At 38.9% G+C, this 22,297-nt stretch overlaps 1 long non-coding RNA gene across 1 annotated transcript; it reads left to right on the top strand.

Annotated features, from left to right (window-relative positions):
* Nucleotides 1–4,256: 4,256 nt before the first annotated feature.
* LOC131384528 (uncharacterized) lies at nucleotides 4,257–8,522 on the top strand. The gene is made up of 3 exons (XR_009215455.1): nucleotides 4,257–4,963; nucleotides 7,630–7,747; nucleotides 8,220–8,522. It is a non-coding gene; the product is annotated as an uncharacterized LOC131384528 (long non-coding RNA).
* The last annotated feature ends 13,775 nt before the right edge of the window (nucleotides 8,523–22,297 follow it).

Below are 22,297 nucleotides of genomic sequence, written 5' to 3'. Positions count from 1 at the left end.
GATTTAAATATTTCTATTAGGTTAATATACTAGACCTGATTATTAATTCATTTAAAATGGCCGAAGAACGTGTTAATGATTTACAGGAAGTTAAATAAGTGACTTTGAGACCAAAATATCTTTCAACTAGTATAGTTAGAAAAGATTTTGCATTTAAGATCTTCACACCTACTCATTTGGAAAGAAGCTAAATTACTTATTTAGCCCTATTTCCAACTCTGTATTTTGCTAAAGATGGTTTCAGTGCAGTAGGGAGGTTACTAAAAAAAGTGATAGAACCAATTGCATGAGCTGAGAGAAGATTTGAGACTTCTTTTAACAAATGGAGAGTCAAGCGTTACCAAGCTACTGGGAACACATGAAACATAGGGATATTAGTGAATTCCATCAATGCAGCTTGCTTTAAAGGTTTTCACATTACTTCTATCATGTATATGTAATAGAGATACACACAGCTGTATAGCACAACAATAACAAATACATGTTTTGAAAAGTGAGTAGTGGATTAGGTTAAAAGTTGTGCTACTTGTCAGTCCTTCTCTGACTTGTCCTCCATGTCTTTCGCACCATCTTTCCATATTCTCTTGTTTAACTATTTCTCTGTCCTGTATTCCCTGTTACTCATTGAAGGATATGGGCCCCAAAATATAAGCACCAAGCAGGATAAATAAAAACAACACATCTAGGCCTATCTTAGTCAAACTGCAGAAAACCAAAGACAAAATCTTGAAGGAAAAATACATATTATATATAGTGAAACAAGAATAAGAATTACAGCAGAGTTCTCATCAAGGTCCATGCAAGCATGAATAGAGTAGAATGAACCACACGAAGGTTTGAAATCTTTTTTTCAGCAGCCTGAAATTCTACATCCTAGAATTCTATATTCTAGATTCTATATCCAAAAAGTAATTTTTTTTTCAAAAGTGAAAGAGAGAGTGTCATCAGCAATATGGTGGAAGAGGAAGTCCCCACTCCTAGTCCCCTCACAGAAACACCAACTTAGCAACTACCTATAGATGGGAATGCCTTTGTGAGAATCCAGGAGCCCAGTAGAAAGGCAGTAGCATGCCAGTGGAGCCCAAAAATGGCATCGAGTAGGGTAAGATAAGCAGATTTACTTTGTCTGTGTTGCCTCTCCCCCAGGATGACACAGCCACACACTAAGAAAGACTCCCATGACCCTTGATTTATCAAGTGGGAGAAAGAGAGACTAAGGCCTATGTTCAATTCTCCTAGCATTTGGGGGCACTAACTAAGAGGCGCAACTCTGACTTGCCTCATGTGAAACACTGGGAGAATTGGCATGACTAGAGTGTGGGGTTAGCTACAAATGGGGAAAGAGACAAGGACTCATAGGACTGCAGGTCTTAGCAGTCGCCCTGCACCCCCATCAGCAGCCTTACGCATACAGGACCTTCTCTAAAGGCCTTGCTAGACTGAGGAGACAACCTAACCAACCCAAACTGACCATGGAGTATGGAAAGTGGGGAAAAGTAGGTTTACAGTGGAGAAATCTGACAAACACTTTGTTGGACAGGTCAACATCAACAGTATGTCATGTTGATAGCATGTATTCTTGATATGATGTATTGAGAATAGCAATTTACCTCCATGGTTTTCCTTTAAAAACTTCATAACCCAAGTCTAATTATTTTAAAAATGAGATAAATTACAATCGAGAGACATTTTCCAAAATATCTGACTAGTATTCCTCAAAACTGTCAAGGTTATCAAAAACAAAGAAAGTCTAAGAAATTATCATAGCCAAGCAGGGCCTAAGGAGATAGGACAACTGCATGTAACATGAAATTTATTTTATTTTATTTATCTATTTATTTTTGAGACAGAGTCTTGCACTGTCGCTCTGGCTGGAGTGCAATAGCGCGATCCTGGCTCACTGCAACCTCTGCCTCCCAGGTTCAAGCGATTCTCCTGCCTTAGCCTCCCAAGTAGCTGGGATTACAGGCACCTGCCACCATGCCCAGCTAATTTTTTGTATCTTTAGTAGAGACGGGGTTTCACCATGTTGGCCAGGCTTGTCTCGAACTCCTGACCTTGTGATTCACCCTCCTCGGTCTCCCAAAGTGCTGGGATTACAGGCATGAGCCACTGCACCTGGCTGTAATGTGCAGTTTTTGAATGGAATTCTGGAACAAAAAAGGTGAATTAGATGAAAAAGTAAAGAAAGCTGAATATAGTATAAACTTTGGTTAATAATCACAAATCAGCATCGTTTCATTAGTTGTGAGAAATCGACCTTTCTAATGGAAGATATCAACAACAGTAAACTGGGCATGGGGTATTTCCTATCAGTGATGGCCAGGTTATTCAGTTAAACACTAACCTGCTTCTTCGGTGAAGGTAGTTTGTAAATGTGGTCAACATCTACAATCTGTTGACTTTAAGCAAAGAAGATTACGGTAGGACTTATTCAATCAATTGGAAGGCCTTAAAAGCAACGCTGATATTTTCCTGAAAATATTTGCATCGAGACTGCAGCATAAATTCCTGCCTGGGAGTATCCAGCCTACTTATCTGCAGTACAAATTTTGGACTTGCCAGTCCCCACAATAAGGTGAGCCAATGACTTCAAATAAATCTCTTTATAGGTAGACAGACAGATGATGATAGCTGATAGAGATAGATAGGTAGAGAGATAAATAATACTGATTCAGTTTTTCTGAAGAAGCCTGATTGGTACACTATCTTCATAACTTTTCTATAAATCCCAAACTATTGTAAAACAAAAAGTATATTTTAAAAATTTATCATTAAAAATAATATTTACAAAATCTTATTGATTACCATTAAGATATTAACTCTAAGCATTTAAAAATAATTAGAAAGAATTAAACATTTTATCTTTCCGAGTAGCCAACTGTAACATAACAAAAAGTTCTCTTTATTCAAAATTCCAAGTAATAAATACAGAAGAAATAATGGAATTAGAAAGCCACACTTTGCAAAGACTGGTTGATGTAAAAATTTATATTGGAAAGATCAGGCTGATACCATCTAAATGTTCTCTTTAATCTTAGCATAATTAGAAGGGATAATATAAATTTAAAATTTTCATAATGCAATAGGAAATCTATAACATCACCTGTGAAGTGTTGTTGAAAAATACTGACTTAAATGAACTTTAACTCTGAGTTTCACCACCAGTTTATAGGACACACATCAAGAAAGAGGAACATGTAAAATAGTGCCACAAAAAAGCACTGAACCAAATGCACATGCGAGCAATGAACAGCATGAATGATTCAGATTCTCCTCCAATCTCCCAAAAAAGGGAGCAGAAAAAAACTAAACAGAACAAATATGATTTATGGATATTGCTTGAATTCTAATTTAAACAATTTCACTGTGAAATACATTAATACAATAATCGGAGAAATTTTAGTATGACCTATGTTTTAAGTGATATGAAGGAATATTTTTATTTTATTTTATTTTGAGACGCAGTTTCGCTTTTGTTCTTCCAGCTGGAGTGCCGTGGGGTGATCTTGGCTCACTGTAACCTCCGCCTCCCAGGTTCAAGTGATTCTCCTACCTCAGCCTCCTGAGTAGCTGGGATTACAGGGGCCTGCCATCATGCCTGGCTAATTTTTTGTATTTTCAATAAAAACGGTGTTTCACCATGTTGGCCAGGCTAGTTTCCAACTTCCGACATCAGGTTATCTGCCTACCTCAGCCTCCCAAAGTGCTGGGATTACAAGCGTGAGCCACCGCGCCTGGCTGGAATATTTTAATTTTGGTATGATAATGGATGGCACGGTAAATATGTAAAAGAAGCATCTGTTGGCAGTGCATGATGAAGTATTCACAGTTGAAATGGCATGATGTCTAGGATTTTCTCTGGAATATTTTACAATGTCATCAAATAGAATTGGGGAGATGAGTGAAACAAAACCATTGAGAGCTGATAATTGCTGGAGATGGTTAATGGATGCAAGGGGGTTATTATACCATAATATCTGCTTTTGGTATGTTTGGAATTTTCTATAAATAAGACATGCAAAAATAGTTTCTAAAAATACGTTTGAATTCTGACGTTATGTTTTCTAGAAAAACAAAATGTAAAATATCCTTAGTATTTATAAAATTAATATTGTGACAGGTTATTTTTCTAAAATGGCAACTTTATGGCCAGGAGCAGTGGCTCATGCCTGTAATCTCAGTACTGTGGGAAGATCGCTTGAGCCCAGGAGTTTGAGACCAGCCTGTGCAACAAAGTGAGACTCTGTCTCTACTACTAATAATAATAATAATAAAATAATAAATAATAAAATGGCAACTTTTTCTAAAAACATTTGTTTGATGGAAATAACATGAAATAAGATTACACAGTTCTAAAATAAATTAAGTAAATAATATAAAAAATAGAAAAACAAAGGATAAAAAGAACAAAGGAAAGAAGGAGAGGAATGAAAAAGAGAAAGGAAAGAAAATCATTGGTTGATACGTTTTTATGTTTAAAAAATATTTATTCCAGTACTGTTCAATGTCTATTTAAAATTTCTTAATAATCATTATTTTTGTCTAGAAACATCATGGTACAAGACTCTTACAAAGCTATGGTTTAATTTATTATCTTGTTAAGCACTTTTACTGTAGAACAGGCACATTGTTTGATGCTAAGGAGAACAATATTGTGTACCACACTATAATCAAGGTTGCAGAAATACCCTCAAATCTTCAAAAAAGTAGTTACCACAACTTTGACCAAGATCTGAATCGAAAGAAGGATGCTGAAATTTAACACAAGATGTGTAAGGACCAAGATTCTTCACTCTTTGGAAGAAAAGAAAGACAGCCCAGTCATTATGTAGAGGATCTATATTCATCTGTGCTCTGAGAGTCAATGCATTAACAGGCGTTCTGTGGTCATGGAGATCCTCTGAAAATTAAAATGACAAAGAAATAGAGGGGAAAATTAAGATTTCAACAGGACAGAAAGGTACTTGTTAATTTGTTACCAATATAGATTAAGTATTAATACATTATATTTTCAAATGCAATTTTTTATTTTTATATTTGCCGTGAATTTTAGTATTGGTGTTTAAATATATTTCAGTATAAAATATTATCCTTGATTTTTCTGCTTTTTTGATTCTGTTGCAATTCTCTTCATTGCCTTTTTTCTTCAACATAACTTTAAACACTATACTTTACCTCTTCTTTGTGATTTACTAACTTACTACTTGACAGGGACTCTCTGCTTGATCAAATTTCAGTCTGGCTCCTCTGAGTCCTCTTTTCAACAAGACCTCATCCTTAGCCCTTTCCATGGCCTGCTCAGTCCAGCTTTAGCAAAGAATCCTCCTAAGCTAGTTTATCCATAAGCACCATCCCACCGTTGATATCCAATCAAGCTCCTCTACTTTTATCACCTTTGCTACTCAACTGCATTCCTCTTATTAATTTTCCATCTTCTCCCTCTGCTTACTGCCTACTGTCTATGGATCCCCACTTGCCCTCATTGTATTTGGAGTTGAGTGTAACCTCTCTCCTATTGCAACTCTCTCCCTGTAATAGTCTTGAATAAAATATTTCTTACTATTTTGTAAAATGTCAGAATGATTTGTCTTTAACACACTGTGAATAATAATTGACTCTGCTACAAATTATATAAAAATTAGCAATCTATTCTCACATGGAAATCCTTTGTTGAATCATTCCAATTTGATTACCTATATTTTAATTGCATTAGTCATTGTTCTCCCAATACAAAGAATCAATTACATATATATATATATATATATAAAATGTGCGTGTGTGTGTGTGTGTGCCTTACTCTGTTTTATGCTGCTATAATAGAATGCCACAGAGTGGGTAATTTATAAATAACAGAAATTTATTCTCTTACAATTCTGGAGGCTTGAAAGTCCAAGATCAAGGCAGGTTAGGTCTATTCTCTTTGCTTCCATGATGGTGCCTTGAATGCTATGTCCTCTGGAGAGGACTAACAATATGTCCTCACATGGCAGAAGAGCAAAGGAGAAAGCACCAACTCCCACAAGCCCTTTTTATAGCAGCATTAATCCACTATTGAGGGTGGAGCCCCCATGGCCTAATCAACTCCCATTAGGATCTACCTCCCAACACTGTTGCACTGGGGATTGAGTTTCCAACACATGAGTTTGGAAAGAAAAAAAAAAGTGTTCAGCCATTCAAAGCAGCAATATATGTATGTGTATACTGCTTTGTGTGGGTGACAGGAATTTATTATGAGGAGTTGCTTCACATAATTAGGAAGCTGAGAAGTCCCTTAAACTCCTGTCTGCAAGCTACAGAACCAAGAAAGTCAATGATGTAATTCAGTCTGCGTTTGAAAGCCTGAGAACCAGAGAAACGGATGATGTACATCCCAATCTGAGGACAAGAGAAAATGAGATGAGATGCATCATCTCAAGTAGTCACATAGAAAAAAAGGAGCAAATTTCTCCTTTCTTCACCTATCTTAGTCTCTGTTGCTATAAGGGAATACCCTGAGGTTGGGTAATTTATAAAGAAAAGCAGTTTATTTGGCTCATAGTTCTGCAGTCTGTACAATAAGCGTGGTAGCGGCATCTACTATTGGTGATGACCTCAAGTTGCCCCCACTCATGGCAGAAGGGGATGGGGAGCCTGTATGTGCAGAGATCACATGGCAAGAGAGGAAGCATGAGAGTGCAGGGAGGTGCCAGTTTCTGTTTATCAACCAGCTCTTGTGGTAGCTAACAGAGCCAGAACTCACTCACCTGCAAGGAAGGGCATTAACCAACTCATGAGGGGTCCACCCCTAACATTTCCCACTGGGCCCTGCCTCCATTATTGGTGATTAAATTTCAACATGAGGTTTGGAGGGTCAAATACCCAAACTAGAGCATCACGTTTTATTATTTTTAGGCCTTCAATGAGTTGGATGATGCACAACCACTTTGGAGAGGGCATGCTACTTTACACAGTCCACTGATTCAAATGCTAATTTAACTTGGAAACACCCTCACAGACACCCCCAGAAACATGTTTAATCTGGAAACCCCATGGCCCACTCAAGTTGATATATAAAATTAACTATCAAATTAATCTTGGTTTTTTTTTTTTTCTGGAGACTTGCGGTGCCTTTACGGAATAAATGTAAATATATATTGTTTTGATTTGTATACCTAAGAAGTTATCCAGCATCCTTAAATAAGAAAAATAACACATACATAATTTCTTCCATTTTGTTGTGTTTTTGATTCATATATTATAACTTTTACCATTGTCAGTAAAAGCTATGAAAGACTAAAATGGACAAAAAAAAAAAAAAGCTTAGTCAATTTCCTATCCAGCTCATCCATCTGGGTTATCATTGCCTTTCATGGTCTTTGAGCTATTTTGCAACTTGGTAGGTAGTAGAAAACTGATGATAATGCAAACATCTTATCCATAGAAATGCAAATTAATTCTAGGTTGCTTATTGCCCTGTGGATGGAGCTGTTGATTATTGCCCTGTGGATAGAGCTGCTTTACATCTATTTGTAAATTGATTTCAGAATTCTTTATTTCCTATATGTTGTTAGTTTTATTTTTGATTGTTTTTGTGTTTTTTTTTGTTTGTTTGTTTGTTTTGAGACAAATTCTCACTCTGTCACCCAGGCTGGAATGTGGTGGGGTGATCATAGCTTACTGCAGCTTTGAACTCCTGGGCTCAAGCAATCCTCCCACTTTGGCCACCCATGTAGCTGGGACCACTCGCATGTGCCACCACTCCCAGGTAATTTTTTTTTTTTTTTTTTTTGATAGAGACAGGGTCTCACTATGTTGCCCAGGCTGGTGTGAACTCCCAGGCTCAAGCAGTCCTCACACCTTGGCCTCCCAAAGTGCTAAGATTACAAGAGCCAATGATCTTGGCCCATTGGTCATTTTTTGAATTGTCTTTTGAACTGGTTGTAATATTTTATAAGTTCTCTCATTAACTTTTTAAGTTAAATAAAATATTTGACATATGTTCACTTTGTATTTGTATCATAGTCATCCATTTCCTTTTCCAAAAAACGATCCTGTAACACAATGTTGAGACACAATGTTGAGATTTAGAACATTTACCTTTTGAATCATGTTTTCCATAGTTTAGTCATTCTTCTACGTGTACGAGTGTTCAACACCTTACACCAGAACATTTTTCCACGCTTCCAGGTTGAATTGCTGCTTGGCTAAATTCTGTTGTCTGATTCTTTTTCTAAAAGTGTTCTTGGATGTCATGCTTGCGGAGGTTCTTCGTATTTGTGGTCCATCCATTCTCTTCACCCTTGAACGACGATGTGAGGAGGGACATCTTTCGCTCCACTTTCCCTCAGGACTGTCTTTTCCTGGCATCAGATGCTGCTCTGGAGAAATCTGAGGCCAATTTATTTTTCCTCTTTTTAAGTAACTTGCTTTGTCTGCTGGTGGTGTGAAGAATTCCCTTTTTCATTAAAATTCACTAACAAATGGAATATGTTTCAATGCTGGGCATTTTATATCAATTTTCCTGGAACTAAGTATGCCTTTGTGACCCACAAAGAACTGTGACCCACAGTTCTTTCTTTATTTCTGGAAAATTCCATTTCATTAAAACTTTGAATAAAAATTTTGCTTTCCTTTTAAGAATTATTTATTACAAAGGCATGTATTATCTTAGCGTTAGATTACCTATTTGTTCTCCATGGTGTATTCTCTTTCCTTTGTTTTAATAAAGTTGTTTTTTACTCAACATTCATGGTGCTTATTTAAAACCATTTTTCTATATCTGTAATTTAGTTTTAAGCTGTTCTGACTTTTTCCTTTACTATTTCTGTTTCTTCCCTTTCTTCAGTAGTATATAAACTTTATTTGGAATTTTCTGATCACCACAATCTCTGTCTTTAGCTACATTTAATACCCTATGTTTGAGCTTATTTAAACATAAACTCATTATTTACATATTCTTCTGCATAGAGTAAAATATTAGTGGCTTTTTATTTCCCCTTCATCTTTTTTTTTTTTTTTTGAGACAGCCCAGACTGCAGTGCAGTGACACAATCTCAGCTCACTATAGCCTCCATCTCCTGGATTCAAGCGATTCTCCTGCCTCAGCCTCCTGAGTAGGTGGGACTGCAGGCACATGCCACCATGCCTAGCTAATTTTTGTATGTTTAGTAGAGACAGGGTCTTACCATGTTGGCCAGGCTAGTCTTGAACTCCTGACCTCAAACCATCTGCCCGCTTCAGCCTCCCAAAGTGCTGGGATTACAGGCGTGAGCCACCACACCCAGCCTCCTTCATCTTTTGCTTGCCAGTTCCCTTCCTTTCTTTCCTTTTTCCACTCTCCCATCTTCCAGTCCCTCTCTTTCTCTCTCCTCTTGTTCAGGTATTGATTGCTGCATAAATACCATGATTTGAAAGTGGATGACCCTGTCCAAAACTTCCATTTTATTTATTTATTATTGTTATTTATTTATTTATTTAATTTTTTGAGACAGGGTCTCACTCTGTCTGTCACCCAGGGTGAGTGCAGTAGCATGATCAGAACTCACTGCAGCCTCCACCTCCCAGGCTCAAGTTACACTCCCACCTCATGTGGCACCATGCCCGGCTAATATTTTAATTTTGTAGAGACGGGATTTCACTTTGTTGCCCAGGCTGGTCTCCAACTCTTGGGCTCAAGTAATCCTCCTGTCTCGGCCTCCCAAAGGGCTGAGATTACAGGAGTGAGCCACTGCACCCAGCCTAAGAACTTCTATTTGTACTAATGTGGTGTGGATTGATTCTCCTTGACTTAAAAACCACATTTGCAGAATTATAAGTAATGAGAGAAATCTAACATGACTGACTCCATCTTACATCTAACATCATGGGTAATTTTTTTTTTTTTCACTTATTCTAGCCCAGAGGCCAAGATAACCATGAGAGAAATTTATAGTTCAACTTAGAGGAAAGGGAAACTGATCCCACTCCTTGTGAGGAGATTGAAGCTACATTCTTAAGATAAGGTTAGAATTATGGTAAGGCCTGAGCTTTGCTGAAGCATAGGCAGAATTAATCAATGATCTGCCATCATGCAGCACGATGGCTCCTAAAAGTTGCTGACTGCCCCAGAATCACGTAACTGGGGGTTGCAAGATTTATAACTTCCCCAAACACTCCTAGAGATAACATAACTATCAAGAAACCTAAAGAACTGGTCTTTGAGATGTTTTTCAGATTTGGCATTCAGGCAGACTAAGAGAGGCCCCCTGGCCCTGAGACCCCCTCCCAGGACTGACTCAGCTGCAAGAAGACAGTTTTAGATGCTCCTATGATTTTATCAGTTGTTCCAGTTCCCCAGCCCCCTGGCCCACCAAAGTACCCTCTAAAAACCCTAGACTCTGAATTCTTAGGGAGATGAATTAGAGAAGTTTCTCCCCGTCTCCTCACTTGGCTGGCCCTGTGATTATACTGTTTCTTTGCTGCAATATTGGTTCTCATTGGTTCTTTTGGGGCAAGGGGCAAGAAGAATCCCTCTGGCTGTAACAGCTTCCTTCTCAGACTGCATGGACCTGCTCCACGTGCCCTGTACAGTGATGTGGTCATTGCGTGTTCAGGTCTGATATTCCGGGTGGGGAGGTATAGGCTCAGAGAGGACAACAAGCAGCCACAACAGGCAGTCCTAGACTTGGCCTGTCCTCTGCAGTTCTCTTGAGTATCTTTAAGTCAAGGAAGCATATCTTGTTGCAAGTTGTCCTGGAATCCAGCAGTCAACATTAACCTGATTTGATTTTTTTTTTTTTTTTTTAGACGGAGTTTTGCTCTTGTTGCCCAGGCTGGAGTGCAATGGTGCGATCTTGGCTCACTGCAACCTCCACTTCCCAGGTTCAAGCAATTCTCCTGCCTCAGCCTCCTGAGTAGCTGGGACTACAGGCATGCGTCACCACACCTGGCTAATTTTGTATTTTTAGTAGAGACGGGGCTTCTCCATGTTGGTCTGGCTGGTCTCAAACTCCCCACCTCAGTGATCCACCTGCCTTGGCCTCCCAAAGTGCTGGGATTACAAGTGTGAGCCACCACACCCAGCCAAACCTGATTTGACATTTTACCTTCTTTGGGTTATGTCCTGCTTCCTGGTTAGGAACTTGTACCTGCAGCCTCCCTCCGGCTGAATGGACTGATCCCTGCCCTTACCTGACTGTTCCATCCCCACACCTATTGCCCCTCCTGGAAGCAGAAATGGCTTTGATGGAAGGTGATTGGGCCCCTGTGAGAGGACTCCACAAGGCCTTTCTGAGATGTTCTGTGTGTGTGTATTTCTTGCCTACAATCTATTCCCCTAATTTTTAATTTATTACTCAAGACAAGTAGGCCTTTTTCCTTTTTTGCCCTGTTTTCTCCCTTGAGGAAGTCACCAGTATAGACTCCCTGAGGGCTGTGTTTTGGTTTTGTGGTTGTCGTTTCTATAGAATGAGGAGTGTGGAAAAGGTCACACGCACCCCTCTCCTGTTACTTCTCCCAGTCCAGGGATCACATGAGCTGGTCAGGACCCATCTTAGCTCTTTCCAAGCACGGCCAGGAGCACAAAGAGAAGAGCTATGTGGAGCCGCACCATGCTGTGTTTTGAATATTTTTAGATAATTCGTTGTTCTGCTTAATGGTGAGCCACCTATTCATCAAACAATTCATTTTAAATGTGTGCTGGTGTCCTTTCTCCTGCCTTCTTTCGCTGCCTCTTCTTTCCTCTCATTTCCATTATAGCTCATTCTCTGTTCATGTTGTGAGGTTCTAGGATAGGAAGGCTTTCATGTGCAACCTCACTTTACCAATTTAAGTGTGAAATCACACAATGCTTCCTGGAATTCTTCAGGCTGCAAGGCTGGATGGCAATTTAAATACAGTTACCGAAGTTAAAATCCACACAACAGTTCTGCTCCTCCATGTGGCCCAAAGGTACTTTCAAAAAGCTGATAGTGAGCATGTTTATTTCTAACCATCCCTGAAGAAGCAGCAATAGCTTTGAAGTGTCAGTTTTAGATTTTTATAATGCACTTTTAACAAAAGCAAATATTCAGGGTCACCTGAATGTGGAAAAGTTGAGTTTGAGCAAAACTGGCATGGCCGTACTGGATGGACCTCAGCATGACCAGGGCACATTTCAGCTCAAATGCCCTGTGCCAAAAACACATTCTGCCAAGAACCACCACCTCTTCCCACAACTGTGAGTGGATTTATGTCATCACAAGAGGTGCAAAAACGTGTGGCGAGGTAAGTGGATTGGGATGTCTTTGGCTGCCTGAGCAAGAGGGCAGCTTTCCTGCCTTTGGAAGAATAGAGAAAACACAGCAGGATAATTAAGAGCACGAGACTTTGGTTCCAACATACAGTGGCTTCTCCTTCCCTAAATTGCCCTTATTTTGTAGTAAGTTATAACATTTTTATTTTCTACCACCTTATTACTTCATTATGTGAACCAAAAATAAAATCCTAAAGCCAACCATCTGAATGGACCTCTCCTTTCAGCCAGGGTATTCCAAAGTTAACCTGAAAAACTGGTTCAGGCCATAACGGGAAGTGGGGTTCGGGCATGCCTCATTATACTCTCCTCCCTTTTGGAATTCAGGAAAAGCCAGCCACCATTTAACATCAACACACACCTTAAGTCTGATAAGAAACATTTACAATCTATTCTCTCTGAAGCCTGCTATGTGGAGGCTTCATCTGCATGAAAAAACTTTGGTCTCCACAACCTCTTACTGCAATTAGGACAGTTATTCCTTTCTATTGATAATAACTCTTTCAATGAGTTGAAATTTTTAAATATACCTATGACCTAGAAGCACTCCCCAGACAACACATCAAGTTTTCCTGCCTTTCCAGACCAAGCCAATGTATATCTTACATGTAATGATTGATGTCCCATGCCTTCCTAAAACATATAAAACTAGGCTGTGCCCCGAACACCTTGGCCACATGCTCTCAGGATCTCCTGAGGGCTGTATCACAGGCATTGGTCACTCATATTTGGCTCAGAATAAATCTCTTCAAATATTTTACAGAGATTGACTCTTTGTTGACAATTACATACATTATGCTACTATGTATCATATACTTCTTATGTGCCAGGCACTATATTAGATGTTTTATCAACACAATTTCATGTCATTTTCACAACAACCCTACAAATAAATACCATGTATTTGATTGTGAGACACTGAGGCACTAAGTGATTATGTCACTTGTCTAGGTTCACTTAGCTAGTGTGGGGGCCTGGATCCAAGCCTAGGCAGGCTGACTTCAGAGACAACCTCACTCTAGGCTACATTCCTAGAAAAGTCATAGCTCTTAGCACATGGAACACACTGGAATCTGAAAGACCCAGCATGGCAAGCCTTCAGCTTCATGAGAATGAGCCCATCACAGTTTCTCTGAGACTACAAAATGGCACCATCCTATCCACATTGCAGGGTTGAGCTGTGAATTCCAGAGAATCTCTGTGGGGTATCTGTGCCCAGCCCTCCTAAATTGTTGCTTATTCATGGACTCTGTGTAGGATTTACATCACCTACATTTAAAAAAAATACATGAATCCCAAAAGAAACAGTTCTCACACATATTTTCCAGATGTGAAACAACTGAAGAGGGACAATTGCAATAAATATAGTCAGCAGAAAATATTTTAATATATATTTCAGAATAATGCTGGAAGATAAATGGTATTCAAAATGTAAAGGATACATTAACATTTTCAAATGGTATGATCTAAACTTGAATTATCCATCCACAGCTTTGGTAATTACTTTAGCAAATTGCAGCCCTTTCCTCTGACCAAATTTCCAGCTAGGGAGAGCAGGAGGCCTGGTGCCTGAGGAAATGAGTTATTTATAGGGACCTGTGAAAGTGAACTTCAGCTGTTCCTGCCTCTGTGCAGATGAGAGGAGGTGGCACTTGGGTTTCAGTCCTGTAGACCTCACCTATTGACATTCTTCTTAGTCAATGAGAAAAGAAAATTCAGCTATCTTGACCACAAAGAACAAAAATGGAGTGGTCTAGTATGGGATGAATTTTGTCATTCCAAAAGATACTAAAATTCTCACCTCCAGCACCTGTGAATGTGACCTTATTGAGAAATGGTCTTTTCAGATGATCAAGTCAAGCTGAGGTCCTATGGGTGGGCCCTAATCCAGTATGACCAGTATCTTTATAAAAAGGGAACTTGGACTCAGAAATAGACATGCACACAGGAGATGTGCAGATGAAGACAGAAGTTTGCAAGCCAAGGAACACCAAAAGTGGCCAGCAAAACACCAGAAGATGGGAAAGAGGCCTGGAGCAGTTTCTCCCTCATAGCCTCGCAAGGAACCAAGACTTCGGACACCTTGCCTTCAGACCTCTGTCCTCCAAAATCGTAAGAGAATCCATTTTTGTTGTGGAAGTCATCCAATTTGTGGTGCTTTTCTACATGAGCTGCAGGAGATTAACATGCAGGCTTTGGCAATGAGCTAAATTCTCCCTCTTGAATACTGCAGAGGTCAATGCACTAAAATGCTTGCAATGCTGGGTCTTTCAGATTCCAGTGTGTTCCATGTGCACTAAAATGCTGTGTCAGATTCTGAACTTCAAAAGACTTAGTTTGGAAGAGTTTCAAATGGAGATATGAAAACATAGCTGAAGGGCATAGGCTAGAAGACCTGGAGTGAGGACAGACTGAGGACGGCAGTATTATTGTATTCTTGAACTGTTGAGGAGCTAGTGCTAGCTAGTTAGGAAGGGATTAGAACTAGAGAAGCCAAGGAAATGTCTCCAAGTCTCCATTTCCAGAGATTCCTCATGGATTCAACTTAACCAAATTTATTCCCCATGTGCAAGACCATCAAAGGTTGACAGAGAAAGAAGCGGCACAGTTAAAGCACGCATTTGAAAAAGACAAAGAAATGCATTAAGAAAAACTTGCGGCTGGGCGCGGTGGCTCACGCCTGTAATCCCAGCACTTTGGGAGGCTGAGGCAGGTAAGTCACTTGAGATCGGGAGTGTGAGACCAGCCTGACCAACATAGAGAAACCCCATGTCTACTAAAAATATAAAAATTAGCTGGGCGTGGTGGTGCATGGCCAGAATCCCAGCTACTCTGGAGGCTGAGGCAGGAGAATCACTTGAACCTGGGAGGCGGAGGTTGCAGTCAGCCGAGATTGGACCATTGCACTCCAGCCTGGGCAACAAGAGTGAAACTCTGTCTCAAAAAAAAAAAAAAAAAAAAAAAAAGAAAAGAAAAAAGAAAAAAAGAAAAGAAAGAAAAAGAAAAACTTGTAGAAAATTGCGGCAGACATGTTCTCACTCATAGGTGGGAATTGAACAATGAGAACTCATGGACACAGGAAGGGGAACATCACACTCCAGGGACTGTTGTGGGGTTGGGGGAGCGGGGAGGGACAGCATTAGGAGATATACCTAATGCTAAATGATGAGTTAATGGGTGCAGGAAATCAACGTGGCACATGGATACATATGTAACAAACCTGCACATTGTGCACATGTACCCTAAAACCTAAAGTATAATAAAAAATAAAAATAAAAATAAAAAAAAAAAAAAAAAAAAACAAACAAACAAAAAAAGAAAATTACGGCAGAGGGGCAGAAAGATGACCTTTTCTGATAATGTTGAATTATCCATAGGTTTTGGCATATTCTCCCTGAAAATTCAATGCAACTTTAAAAACTGCAGAAATTATTATCCACATTCAATCAAAAAACTTGTTACAAGGAAAGTAAGAGAGTGGGTATGAACCTACAAGGAGATATCTTGCAAGTGGGAGGACTTGTAGAGAAAAGTTTGAATGATACTGACAAATCAAAGGACATCAATAAAGCATGAAAGCCAATTCCTGCAGGGAAAGAAAGAAGAAAACTAGCCTTATTAACATTAACCAGGCCCATATATAGGATGATTATTTAACTCTCAGGATAGAAAGGAATATACGATAATAGGATAATAATATAATAGCAAGAAAGATATGAATTATCTTATCTAAAAGAAAACTGATGCTCAGAGATCTTAAGTGATTTGCTTCAGGTCACAAAACTAGTGCAATTCAAAATCCAAAAATGAACACCAGTAAGTCTAACTTTAAAAGCAAGAATTTTGGACTATGAGAAAATCACTGGAAAGAACATGACTTCCACTTTTGAATCAATAATTTACATTGCATTGAAAGCTTTGTCATTTCTGTCTGGAATATCCTTGTATCTACACATTCTGAAATCCATTTTTTTAATAAGAAAAATGAACTGTGTAAAAATAAAGTTTGAAATAAAGACTGACTCAAAGTCATTGAGTTCAAAGGTATTTCTTGGAAAAATAAATCCACTCCCATCTGGGTCCCGCACCATCTACTTCTTAGCTATGGTCCAGGACATCAGATAACCAACGGTTTAAAGTTGTTGCCAAATCCAGTGAACTTTAAAGGACATTTTAATCAGAAATAGGCTTCCAAGCAGCTGTCATATATTGTCAATGTGATTAGAAGCTGGCAGGCAAGAGAATGTCTTGAAAATTGACAGAAAAACAACCTCAAGTAGAATAATATCAGTGCCACAAAATGGTTGTGACTTGGAGGCTGGCCAGGCGCAAGTGCCTATGTTATGATAAAAACTCTAGAACTGGTAGTCACCTCTCTTTATAAAATTGCCAATAAGTTTATAATAAAATATTGTTTTCAAGGGTGTTGCAATATTTTAATGAATTGGCCAAAAGAACAAATTATTGAGGAAATAGAATAGTCTGATAGAGAATTTTGCTGAGTTTTATTCTCATGTGTGCAATTGACTTTCAGCCTTATAGTTGGAATGGGATTTTCTTTTTTCTTTTTTTCAACTTTTATTTTAGATTCAGGGGTACATGTGCAGGTTTCTTGTTTGTTTGTTTGTTTTATCAACTTTTATTTCAAGTTCTGGGGTACATGTGCAGGATGTAAATGTTTGTTCATAGGTAAATATGTGCCATGGTGATTTGCTGCACAGATCAACGTATCACCCATGTATTAAGCCCAGCATGCATTAGCTGTTCTTCCTAATGCTCTCCCTCTCCCCAGCCCCCTGACAGGCCCCACTGTGTGTTGTTCCCCTTCCTGTGTCCATGTGTTCTCATAGTTCAGCTCTCACTTATAAGTGAGAACATGTGCTGTTTGGTTTTCTGTTCCTGCATTAGTTTGCTGAGGATACTGGCTTCCAGCACCACCCATGTCCCTGCAAAAGACACAATCTTGTTCCTTTTTATGGCTACATAGCATTCTATGGTGTATATGTACCACATTTTCTTTATCCAGTCTACCGTTGATGGGCATTCGGGTTGATTCCACAGCTTTGCTATTGTGGATAGTGCTGCAATGAACATACACATGCATGTATCTTTACAATAGAATGATTTATATTCCTTTGGGTATAAACCCAGTAATGGAATTGCTGTATCAAATGGTAATTCTGCTTCTAGATCTTTGAGTAATTGCCACACTGTCTTCCACAATTGTTGAATTAATTTACATTCCCACCAACAGTGTAGATGTCTTCCTTTTTCTCAGCAACCTTGTCAGCATCTGTTGTTTCTTGAATTTTTTAATAATTGCCATTCTAACTGGCATGAGATGGTATCTCATTGTGGTTTTGATTTGCATTTCTCTAATGATCAGTGATGTTGAGCTTTTTTCATATGTTTGTTGGCTGCATGAATGTCTTATTTTGAAAAGTGTCTGTTCATGTCCTTTGCCCACTTTGTCAGATGGATAGATTGCAAAAATGTTCTCCCATTCTCTAGGTTGTCTGTTCACTCTGATGATCATTTCTTTTGCTGTGCAGAAGGTCTTTGGTTTAGTTAGATACCATTTGTCAATTTTTGCTTTTGTTGCAATTGCTTTTGGTGTTTTGTGACAAAATATTTGCCTGTGCCTGTGTCCTGAATAGTATTGTCTAGATTTTCTTCTAGAGTTCTTATAGTTTCAGGTTTTACATTTAAGTCTTTAATCCATCTTGAGTTAAGTTTTGTGTAAGGTATAAGGAAGGGATCCAGTTTCAATTTTCTGCATATGGCTAGCCAGTTCTCCTAGCACCATTTATTAAATAGGGAATCCTTTCCCCATTGCTTGTTTTTGTCAGGTTTGTTGAAGATCAGATGGTTGTAGGTGTGCAGTCTTATTTCTGAGTTCTCTATTCTGTTTCTTTTGTCTATGTGTCTGTTTTTGTACCAGTATCATGCTGTTTTGGTTACTGTAGCCTTGTAGTATAGATTGGAATCAAGTAGTTATCTCTTAATGAGCATCCAAGAACCAGGTACCTGCACACATTCTCGTCAACTGTCTTATCAACAATGGAAGGGACAGGCATCATTTATGACCTTCTCAATGTGGAAGAGATAACAGTCTCAGACATGAACAATTCGCAAAAGGACAAATATTATGAGAAAAATGGAAGAGAGTTATTTTGGAGGCAATGACGTTGTGTTCATGTGAGTTCTCAAAGTCACCAGCAGTGACAGTTCTGAAAAGTGGTTTAGGTACCAGTTCACAGATAGACTTTGTTTCCAGAAAAGCCGGTCTGATGTTGAAGTCTCAGCTGTAGGTGTGCAGTCTTAATTGCGCCAGGTGCACCATCTTGCAGAGTAAAGGACACGTATCATTTTATTATGGAAATCACAGACACAAAAGCAGAGTGTAATGAGCTGCCATGTACACATCACCCAGCTTAACAATTATCAACTCATGGCTAACTCAAAGCACGATGATTTTATTTAAAGAAAAATCCGGGTGCTTCCCTCTCTCAACTTTTCCTGTGTATTAGTTCGCTCATATGCAGTGACCAATATTTTTAGATTTAGGTTTAAGAGGAAGAAACTGCTGATTCAGCAAGGCAGAGGTTCCTAAATTGAGAGTTAAACTGATCATCTTTCCTAATAATAGGCTAATATGGGCAAAATATAAAGCATGTAACAACTACATACATTTGTCCAGATGTATTTTGATTGGATAAAAAAATTGAACGTTGTTTTTAGCAAGAAACAGTCTTTCTTGGGCCAGGCATGGTGGGTCATGCCTTTAATCTCAGCACTTTGAGAGGCCGAGGCGGATGGATCACATGAGGTGAGGAGTTCAAGACCTCCCTGGCCAACTGGAGAAACCCTGTCTCTACTAAAAATATAAAAATTAGCTGGGCATGGTGATGGGCGCCTGCAATCCCAGCTACTCAGGTGGCTGAGGTAGTAGGATCGCTTGAACCCAGGAAGCAGAGGTTGTAGTGAGCTGGGATCGCACCATTGTGCTCCAGCCTGGGTGACAAAGTGAGACTCCGTCTCAAAAAAAAAAAAAAAGGCTTCCTTGTTATTTCTTCATTTAACGCTCTCTCATTATCTCCCTTCACACCATGGCCATGACTTGCTGAATGAGTCTGTCAATTCATCAAGGTTCTTATACTAGAATGTTTAGGCATATCCAACAAACAAAACTGAGGGTCCTAGGTGGGGCACTGCCTCCTGGGGACCATAGTGTTTCTTGAAAATGAATGCTTATCTCACGGGTGTCCACATTCCAAGCCAAATCCACTGTGCAGGCTGCGTTTGTCATGCAAGTTGCTAATATGAGACCCTGCCTCACCTCAGTCTTCTGATTTATTACTCATCACAATTGTGCATGTATGCATTTTTGTTCCTATTTAACAGATATTCCAGTGGAATCTCAGCCTCAAATCTGATGACACAAATCACTTTTATTTCCTTACGTCCTTGTCACCTCAGGTATTTCCAAGATCGCAACCTAGAAATTGTGAGAAGCCTACCCAGGACCACACTGACAACACAGTCTTCAATGGTTCAGCCTCCTGCAGCCTCCAAGTGCCGGTGTTCCCAAATGCAGGGGGATTTCAGACTTTCAGCCTTTCATTTACGTCCAAGGCACAGATGCCAAGATGTCTCCACGTCTGTCTTCAGAGTCTAATTTGCAAATTGGCAGCTTCAGACCACTCTCGCTATCTGCATTGCTATATTTACACCTGAGCTGATGTGTACCCGAGGAAAGAGTGCTATGACCCAGTGCTTGGATGACTCGTCTAAAGCCATCCAGAGTCTCTAACTCCTGTGCATGGGGAGCCTTTCTGGGTCATCTTCTCATCTCTGCCTGGCCACTAATGCTTGCCTTTTAAGACTGTAGATGAAAAGGGTCAAACTGTGAAAAATATTTGAAAAGAATTCTTCCGAGCCAAATATAAGAGACCAATAGCCTGTGACACAGCTCTAGGAGATCATGAGAACATGTACCCAAGGTAATTGGTCTACAGTTTTGTTTATACATTTTAGCGAGACATAAGACATCAATCAATACAGGTGAGATGTACATTGATTCTGCTCAGAAAGGCAAAACAACTTGAAGTGGGGAGAGGGGTTTCCAGATCATAGGTAGATTCAAAAATTTTCTGGTTGGCAATTGGCTGAAAAAGTTCATCTAAAGACCTGGAATCAATAGAAAGGAATATCTGGATTAAAATAAAGGCTTCTAGAGACCAAGGTTTTGCCATATAGATAAAGCAAAATGAAACAAAAGTAAGAATTGAACTTGAGAGGCTTTGAATATGGAAGAGGCCCAAGCCCAGGAATACAGGAGGCCCCTGGAAGTAGGAAAAGGCGTGAAAATCATTTCTGCCCTAGAATCTCCAAAAGCCCTGCTGACACCTTGACCGATAAGAAATATAATAAATTTATTTCATTTTAAGTCACTGAGTTTGTGATGATTTGTTGCAGCACCAATAGGAAGCTAAAATATCCTGCCCCATCACCCCTCTTTGACTAGTCCACTTTTAACTCAATTGCTCCAGCAATAAAGATTTTAAAAAAGCAACAATAAATTCAATGAGGTGTTACATACATTTATGTAATCACAATAGCTTTTTCATATATTTGAAAAGTAATATATTTATATAAATGCATATGTATAAGTGTGTCATAGGACAAACCATATGAAACTATAATTTATATAGGACAGGAATGGAATATTAGCAATATGGTATACTTCAATCTTACATATATGTGGTAGACAGCATTATTTCATGTATCAATAATGGCTGGTGCATACTTGGTTGTGAGGACAGCTGTTAGGTACTCTATAGCCCCACCATAGTTTTGGCCCATACTTTTGTCCAGACTTTGGGAATCATCTCTCTAAGGATAAAGATAGCTAGAAGATAAATATATCTACAAACCTAAGTTTATAGTTCCTACTGCTTCTTTCTAGAGCATATAAGTGATCAACTTGACTGTGAGGGAAACAAAAGGCATGCTTTATGACAAGTGACACCACTCCTTAGCATGTCAATAGATTTGCCTTAAGGAGAAATGTTTCCTCTCAGATTAGTGCAACTGAATCTTAATGTTCCTATGCTGATATGTGTGTGCACATGTGAAGTCAGTGAATTGGAATCCACCTGCAGAAAGCCCAGAGTAAGCCTAAGGAAATGAACCTTTGGGAAAGTCAAAGCTTTCTCTAACAAGACATCTATGTGTTTAAATAAACCAGGGCAATTAGACAGTCCCAACCACTTTTATTTTCCCCTAACTCAACAGGAGAAAAAGAAAGCTAGTTAAGGGAGAAAAGAAGATGATGTGAGAGAGAAGGAAGAGAAAAAGGAGGAGGTGGAGGAAGAGGAGGAAAGGGAGAAAGGAACAAGAGGGAGGAAAGGAGGGAGGGAAGGAGGGAGAGAGAGAAAACAGAGAGATCAAAGAAAAGAGAAGCTGTTAGTGTCGTACAGTTCACATTCCCTTCAGATATATTGTTCCTTTTGAAAATAGGCTTGTGATTCCCAGATAATAATATTTGATATTATTAAATCACTGATAATGATATATTAAATTATTTGTTTTGCTACTGCTATTGAACACGTTAGTTAACTAGTGCAACAGCCTAAAACTACAGTAAAAGCCATTGGATCGGACTGAGTTTACTTTTTAGCATTATCTGAGAAATGACCGATTTAGCTTCAGCAGTAAAGTATGTATCTAATTTGTCACTGTTAGATTCAGAAAAGCTGGGTTGTTCTGTGATTTATAATACAATAAAGGACTCTGTTTATCATTGACTTTAAAAACCCAAACTGATGTGCACCCAAGGAAAGTGTGATATGACCTGCTGCTTGACTCAGTTTCTTTAACAAATCAATTTCTTTGAAAAAGAATAGGAAATACGCTGAATTAAAAAGGATCAATGGGATAAAGCAAAGAAAGTTTGTGGAATATTATTTGGTCCATATGTGAATAAACCAAACACAAAATACTTTTTTGATATGATTAGAGGTATTTTAATATGGTGTCATT

This window comes from Hylobates moloch, unplaced genomic scaffold, assembly GCF_009828535.3.
Source record: "Hylobates moloch isolate HMO894 unplaced genomic scaffold, HMol_V3 SCAFFOLD_10, whole genome shotgun sequence".
NCBI classification, from domain to species: Eukaryota; Metazoa; Chordata; class Mammalia; order Primates; family Hylobatidae; genus Hylobates; species Hylobates moloch.
The sequence above is the reverse complement of the archived record's forward strand: the minus strand, read 5'-3'. Positions and strand labels throughout refer to the sequence as shown.